General features: G+C 34.4%; 1 protein-coding gene across 3 annotated transcripts in view; it reads right to left on the minus strand.

The window, feature by feature from the left end:
* Positions 1-2,332, minus strand: part of LOC121413535 (zinc finger MYM-type protein 3-like) — a 28,809-nt gene extending 26,477 nt beyond the window's left edge. For 2 of the 3 annotated variants that reach the window (XM_041606380.1, XM_041606378.1), the window contains exon 1: positions 2,213-2,332. The gene's annotated coding sequence lies outside the window, so the exon portion shown is untranslated. Of the gene's footprint in view, positions 1-1,450; positions 1,515-2,212 lie in introns of those variants that run through there. The other variant, XM_041606379.1, reaches the window with a different exon arrangement.
* Between the last annotated feature and the right edge of the window lie 3,670 nt (positions 2,333-6,002).

The raw sequence follows: 6,002 nt of genomic DNA on the forward strand, positions 1-6,002 counted from the left end.
TTCATTGATTCATCTCTATTTCTAATATTATAATAGATTTTTCTTTCTTTTTCTGCTCCTTGAAATTGCTCATAACTTTTCAAATGAAAAACACCCACAGGTACTTACGCAAATCAATGATTTCTGCTTCAACATGCAATGGAAAAATAAATTTTATAAGATGGCTAGATAATTTGCAGCTTGCTGATTGGTCAAAGCGTACCACGTGATCATTCGCGAAAAGTGTCTACCCCTGCACGCCCGTGGGATTTTCGCGCACCCAAATTGTCTAACCCACAGCTTTGGCGCATGCACCCAAATTTGATATTTGATTTAGATCTATTTCATTATTTCTTTCTCATATAAGGTGCTTAATTGCGTTCGAAATTACTTAGCCATCTTATAAAAGGAATAACGCATTTTCCTATCGTTGTTCAGCGATATGCAGTGCGCTCGAGGTTTCTTCTTCGCATGCACACTCCACACTCTCCTCTGGCTCGTGTGGAGTGCGCATACTCAGAAGAAAACTCTCGTGCACTGGATACTCGCTAAACAACTCCGCAGAATGCGTTATTCCTATAATGCACTTACCTAGATTATATAGATGAAGGTCTATTGTGACACAGAATCCTGACATCAAGGCACAAACTGGACCCTCAAAAAAAGGAAAAGTTGTGTCGTTCGCGAGTCCTTCTTTCAAAATTGACAACAAAATGGCCGATCGATGAGAATGAACGTGACATAGAGCTGTAACTTTGCCTTTTTTTGAGGGTTCAGCTTGTGCCTTGATGTCAGGATTCTGTGTCACGATAGACCTTCATCCATATAATCGAGGTAAGTGCATGATTTATTTTTTCCCTTTTATTTGGAGTGCTATTGCGACCACATTCTACCCCATTTTGGAAAGTACCCTTGTCTACCTAATATTACGCGAACGTGTCTAGTCAGCCGGCAAGCCCTCAAAATAAGTAGCTTCTTTTCATGACTAGAGTGTTTTTGCATTGTTAGCTTGGTGCGGACCAAAAACAACTCTTTTTAATCGACTATTGCTGCTCTAAATATTGACCAATTTTCATGTTTTTGGTATCTTTATAAAAATGAGAAATCATTTTTTAGGTCATGTGTTTGGATTTTTAACAAGATGTTGCAATATAGGGGAAACTTTTGATCTAAAACATGAAACAAAATATTTTCATGCAACAAAAGTTGTTGCTGTTACACTTTATTTCTGTTTGAGCACAAATGAAATTTAGATTATGATAAAGTTGAAGGTCTAAGCTTTAACATGATATAATTTTTATAAGAGGTATTTTAGATGGGTCAGCAGCTAGCAGCCAGCTTGAAATAGACCAAGTACATTTACATGTAGCAGCTCAAAATGAAGAATACTGCGCTTTGATTGGTCATAGACACCACACACACACCCACATAAAATATTCCCCACACTGGGCCTCTGCAAAGTCACACTCACCATGTGGTAATCTCTTCAAATTACCAGACCTGTTGTTTTGAAAACCGTATTCAGCCAATCAGAACTCTAGTACTCTCTAGATTTTATGCAACTCAGAAATTTCAGAAATCTTGTCTTGCATCTTGATGGAAAAAGCTGGCTGCTGACCCATCTGAAAGGTGTCACATATCAAGCGTGACATTGAATGAAAGTACGGTAGAAAGTTTGAGCTTTCTGATATGTTTGTGCCTAAAATAAAAAAACAAAAAACAAAATTTTGCACAATTTGCAAGAGAAATGAGAGGAAGGAAACTCTGTTTGAGGTATCTTTTCAGGCCTGAAATTCACTTATTTATCATAATATTTTATTCAAGACAAAAGAAATAACCAATTCTATAAAATAAAAAGACTAACGTTTACTCAATGTCAATGGCACAAAAATAATCAATTAGAATCTACTCGAGGAGAAAATGGCCAAAAAGTTTGAGAAAAAAGTATCACAATCCACGAGATTTTGCAGGGATATGAATTCAGCCACCAGAGGACTTTGATAAATGTTGCTCATTGACATTGGACTAGCAGACTGACCGAGTTCTGTGCTCCGGCCCGCTTCGGCTTCGCGGCGCGCGGGCCCGAGCTTCCTGCGTTAACTCTAACTTACTCTGTCTCTGACAGTGACAGAGGCCAGGCGAGCGCGCTGACTTTGCGGCGCGGTGTGGGCACTTTTTTACGAAACGTGGTCAAACAACTTTAAAACGTCATTAGAAGGTCTAAGCTACTCACATTACTGGTCAGAAATCCACTTTTTCAAAATGATAGAATGCATTCTCTCACTGACATTGGTAAATCTAAAATAATCAGGTCTCAAAGTAAAAAATGTTGACATAACATGAAAATGTACACATCGGACCGTCGGGATTTTTGCGTGCACAATCTTTTGTTAAATGGAATCAAGGGACGTAGAGGGCGTTAACATTTTGCATTTTTATTTTTCACACTGAAAAAAGTTTGGTATGTTGGAGTCGGGAAAATCTATGAAAAATTAAGAAAGTTATTAGAATTTGAAGTTCTTGATTTGTGACGTCATATATGAGCAACTGCCCTATATTTATGTAACAAAATATAAGGGTATAAAATACATAAATATCAAGGTTATCGTGATTACAATAATAATAAAAACAATATTATTAATAATAATAAAAATCAGAAAAGAGGAAATTACTTAATATTGCACTTAATGCTGAGTATTTTTCTCCATTTCTTTCAGGAGCAGGGGTGAAATAATTTTTCTGCTTACTGCAAGTACAATAAACACATTTTTTTTTTAAAATGGCATTTTATTTTACAACTTGACTATATATGCAAGTTCCAAAGGACTCCATCTCAGAAACTGAAGAAATATTGGAATGCTAATTCCTGCCCAGCCTAATTTTCATACCTCACTCACACATAGTTTTCCATCTTTTTGGCATCATTTGATGGTTGAGTTTATTGTCTTTAAGCCTTCTCTTCCCCCATGGTGACATAATCATCTATTTGGCAGCCATTTAAATTTTTTTACACACTTTATATGTGTATATATATATTGTTTGGAAAATAAAATGCTTCTCTATAAATGATCCAGCGAATAGAAATTAAAGATGTCTTCATTTTACATGACCATGTGTAATTCTCATTTTATGCGTAAGGTGTCATATGAAAGAAGAAAGATGGATATGTAAGATGCAAGGATTCTTTATCTTCTTCCTGCTTATTCTACTTTGTAAGTCATCATTAACTTTAACTACTAAATGTAGAAATTCAGAATACAAAACTACTATTTATAACAACTTGTGCAAACATAAACAAACCCACTGATAGTTGTTATGTTCCACATTTCACTTGATAAGAAACAATAAAAGACCGTGCAACTTGAATGCATTAAATGCAAATTTCAAATAATTCATTCTCAGAGTTTCTGGGGCGCAATCAGGAAATATGTAAAGTGATTTTTTACTGTTACAGTTACATTTTTTCAGATGAAGGAGAAAATTCTGAGAATCTGGAACTGGCATTTCATGCAAATGAAGTCACAAAAACAGATCTCTCTCTCTCTCTCTCTCTCTCTATATATATATATACACACAAATCACACTACTCAAAATAATGACATTACACACATTCGGACATGATCTGTTTTGTTCAGTTTTAATCTTTTCTCAAGAAAATGAACATTTTTTTCTTCCTTCAAACAAGGCTTTGAAAATGGTCAAGCACTTCCAATTCCCAATATGTTAGGTAGGAATGTAGTTTAATATGATATTGGATGGAGTTTGAATATGATTATTCCATACAAAAGGATTAAATTTTGCATCTATAAATAAGTCATGGTATGTTTCTGTTTTGTACCGAAAAGTGACATTTAAAAACAAGCAAAATTATTATTTTTGTTGCCTATCTGATGCAAAGTTATCAAGGTGAAAATCTATTCACAAAAAAAATACGCAGCTCTATTTACATTAAAATTAATTTTTCATAAACTATGTTTCTTCTCGATCCTTTAAAGAGCACCTGGCAATTCATAGTTTCTTTTAAAAATATCTTTCATTTATATCATTTTTTCACAGGAATTTTTTTTTCTCCCCATCTTGGGAAGTATCATCACCATCAATTCATCATTAATACTTCATACTTTGTTCCGGAGGGGGGGGGGGCACTTACATTTTTTAGAAAAAAACACGTAAAAAAATAGATGTCTTTTCAAGTTAGGGCACGTCACGTACGTAACGAGATAAGGGTGTCAAAAACACCAAAATATTGAAAAAAGGTATCTATTTCGCTCGGAAAAATATACATGTTTAGGGTCAAATATGCGGGGATAATAAAACAAAATAAAAAAGGTAAAGGATGTCCTTTTTGCCCCAACACTACATGTTTTTAGAGTCTGATTTGCGCGAGGTGTGGAAAGTCAAATGGGGCCATACTAAACCAAAATGGTGTAAAGGTAAAACCGACGAATGACGGACCCGTGACATAACAATAAAATATCGCTGTACTTGTTTAGGGGTTCATTACAGGGAATACTTGCCAAGAGTATCCTAATGTTTCCAATACTTGTTACAGGGTGCATTTTCAGAATATGGAAAATATGTGTTTAGGGTACTTTTTGAGACCCCAAGGTCGCGCATGGTATCCATTTGTCAATGGAAGTGCCCCCCCCTCCCAGATTTTGTTTTCACCATACGGGACCTGTCCTAAAAATGTTATTTCAAAATGATCAAACATAACTGGAAGTATGAACAAATATCAAATTTTATAGATTATGTTCCAAAACATAAAACACCTTTTTTTTCATTTCTCAGTAAACTGGTGACATATCATCCTCGAAGTACAGAATTTTTATAATTACAGTTGTACTCAAAGTTAGTAAATCCCTCTAAAAAAATGTACTCTTTCATGCTGCATGTTGAATGTAGACAACACTACAATGTTCGGCGAGCCCGATGAAACAAACTTTAATGTAATATTTTATCACCCGACTTCAGAATTAAATATCTAAGACATGACAGAACTTTTAATATTTTATATACATTCTTTTTCTGGTTGGGTTCATGATCACAACCTTTTGGGTACCACAGTACATCTCTATAAAAAAAAAATTGAGCTTTGATTGAATGAATTACAAAAAAGCACAACACCTCTAATTTTAAATGCAAGTCAGAGTTCACTTCTGTGAGGTAGAATGTTGTAATCCAGCATAACTGATCATTCAACCTTTTTGTCTATAGTACATAGGCAATCATATTCTCCTAAGCATGATACTATCTCATTAAAGTTAAAAAATAAAAATACCTTTGGCTTTAATGCAGATAAACAAACAGTTTGAGGAATTGTCATGACCTCTTGAAAAAAAAATAAAGCAATTTGGGTCTTGTTTTGACACGTCAGTCCGATTGCTTGGCTCATCCACATGTATATCATTAGCAAATAATATAAAACTGTCTTACAGCAAGTTATGTAATAATAAATATTTTCAAAACAACCCTGTTAAATATCCCAAAATCATAAACAACCTTCGATTTCTAACAGCGTTTAACTGATACAGAATCCGACATTATAAGGCAAAATTGCCCTCAACACGTTGAAGGAAAATGAATCCCTTGAAAATGATTAGCTGGTAAGAAAACAGAAACAAAATATCAAAATAAAGATCAATGAAATCATTAGCTAGGATTCGGCACACCATAATAAAAGTGTAAGCATTTGAATGTTGAAAATGTAAAAGCTCTTGAGATCCTCATGTAGACCAATACATGTCACACACAACTCTTGCAATGGATGGATACACAAATACCAAAACAAAGTCTTTTTTTGCCCATCCTTATGATAAAACAAACTCTTCTTCTAGATAAATTCTTAGGAACCTTACATTGTACTCTCATGAAAAGAAACATCAGATATACCGATAGATTTGATAAAAAGGCAATTTAAATGAAATATGTAAAATAATCGGAAAGTTGTTCATGTACTTGTATAACCTCACACATTTTGCTTACATTTGCTAATAGAAGGATTTCAAAAGCAATAGTGATTT

This window comes from Lytechinus variegatus, chromosome 4 (assembly GCF_018143015.1).
Source record: "Lytechinus variegatus isolate NC3 chromosome 4, Lvar_3.0, whole genome shotgun sequence".
NCBI lineage: Eukaryota > Metazoa > Echinodermata > Echinoidea > Temnopleuroida > Toxopneustidae > Lytechinus > Lytechinus variegatus.